The sequence below is a fragment of the Palaemon carinicauda genome, chromosome 1, assembly GCF_036898095.1.
Source record: "Palaemon carinicauda isolate YSFRI2023 chromosome 1, ASM3689809v2, whole genome shotgun sequence".
Taxonomy (NCBI): Eukaryota; Metazoa; Arthropoda; class Malacostraca; order Decapoda; family Palaemonidae; genus Palaemon; species Palaemon carinicauda.
The window spans coordinates 328,209,881-328,212,230 of NC_090725.1; positions in this window are offsets into that span (position 1 = coordinate 328,209,881).

Consider the following 2,350-nt stretch of genomic DNA (forward strand, 5'->3'; position numbering starts at 1 on the left):
GCAGGCGTGAATTTGTACTTCATAATGTCCTTCATGTCTTTTCTTCCTACTGGTTTTATTTGTGCATAATACCTTTTTAGTAAAGGTTGACTTTTTAAGTCCTGTTCTCATTGCTGGGCTCGGTCTCATACCAGTTGTCCATAGCACGTTTGACCTCTCGATTGACCTTCTTCACAAGGACTAGGGTAATCCTATCCAGCTCTTTTATGGTCACCGTCCAGGAATAACAATAAGAAAGGGCCCATTGAACGTAAACTCTGATAGTTTAGCTTTTGTGTCTTGTGAGACATTCGCTGTCATCATCAAGCAAGGTAGTATGTGCGTGTGGTTTTGATACCACTCTATATACATAGAGTGGTATCAAAACCACACTCGGCTGTCAAGACCAAAACATCCATAGAGGTAAGACGACTGTTGTCATGATATTCTAACGTGAATCGAAAGGAACTGCACTCCTCGTAGGTCCTATATAGTTCAGCAACTTGTTGAGAAGAGGCGGCCTACACAAAGGTGTTGTCGATATAGCAGACATGTATTTCTGGGTGATCCATATTTACATCCCACCCTCTTAGAATATGTACTAAGAAGGCCCTTTTACCACTGTAGCAATAAATGAGAAGGTATTCCTAAATCATAATTTACATCCAGAGCAAATCATTCCTATTTTCAGTTTTCTTAGCTCTCAATGTTTAAATTTCTTGGCTGTTATGAGATTTGTTCTTTTCCAATAGTAGAGAGAGAGAGAGAGAGAGAGAGAGAGAGAGAGAGAGAGAGAGAGGAGAGAGAAGAGAGAGAGAGGAGAGAGAGAGAGAGAGAGAGGAGGGTATTCATTTTCTTGATCGTTATCAGTTTTATTATAGCAATGAGTGTCTTTCAGTCAAGTCCATTCCATTTGTCGCAAGTAGTAATTTTGTAACATTAATTTGTTATATCATTGTAATTGAGAGAGAGAGAGAGGAGAGAGAGAGAGAGAGAGGAGAGAGAGAGGAGACGAGAGAGAGAGAGAGAGAGAGGAGAGGGGCCAGTGTAATTAATGAATTGTGAAAACTGGCCAGGTAATCATCAAAAACCTGCTGGTATAGCATTGATCGACAGCTGGTATTCAAAAGGTCCGTTGCATCAAAACTGTTGAAAGTTAATAAATGCCTTTTTTTTTCCCAATATAAACTTTTGCTTTCAAATTTTAGAACACTGATTAAACTGAAAAGTACAGGCAGTGAATACTAATTCATCTGGCATTGCAAATGCGTATTTGATGCAATATCCAGGTGCAATCAAAATTTCCATTTTATCAGAAGTTAAGCATTAACATCAAAGCATTAGGTTGTAGTCAAAATGCATTTGCTGCTAAAAAGAACATTTTTTTCAATTGGAATCTGTTCAACTATTGTTCTAGATATTAGTCATTAGTTGTTTTGTGGTTTCACTGTGATAACAATCTATCTAACTATTTATCTATCGATTTATTTTCATTATTTTCTAAATTTTCTGTTTTTTTTCCGAATAGAAAAATATCTGAATTGTAATAAAAATTCTTAATCATTAACTAATTATTTTAATGATATTTCTTATACAAATTTAATATCAGACTACAGTTATTTTTTTTTAAGATAATGACTTTATTCAAGTAGAATTAAGAAAATTGAACTGATGAATATTCGAGCAGAAATATTAAGAGGGTAAAATCGTACTATCGTATTGATATGAAAATAGCTTTTCCTTTAGAAATTAAAACTTGAACGTCTCCTTTTTTATCAATTTCAAAAACAGAAAATACAAGAAAATAAAACAAAAACACTGAATGCAGAGATTAACGTTAATCAATCAAGACCAATGCCCTTCCCCTAAACACCAGTTTTGCTACAGTTTTGTCTTCATTTGGTTTGACAGATATTTAGGACTCGTGTGGGGTTAGAGCAAGGAGGTAGATACGGGGTACTTCTTCATTAGGATGGTCCATATATCCTGGAGGTCTCTTGTTCACTTAGACAAACGTCCCGTGCGAAAACCAGTGTTTTGTTACAGGAATAAAATCCTGCAGGTTATGTCCTATCCCGTGGGATCCCCTCCTTACCCAAACCTATGATCCCCAACCGTTCTATACTTCTTGTTGGTTTCAACATCTGGAGAATATTGTTTTGTAGGTATGGCGTTTTTAGGGCTTTATTCTGTAATCTCTCTAACGTAACTATATGTTAAATTCGATCATTTTGCTGTTCGTTGTCATAGTGATATATTCTCATATATGAAGTCTTTGAAAAGGACTTGCATATCAGTCTTTGGCAGGGTGCTAAGCTTTCTCGTGAGCAGCTAACCATCCCCTTCGTCTTCAAGTGTTTCCACATTAGGA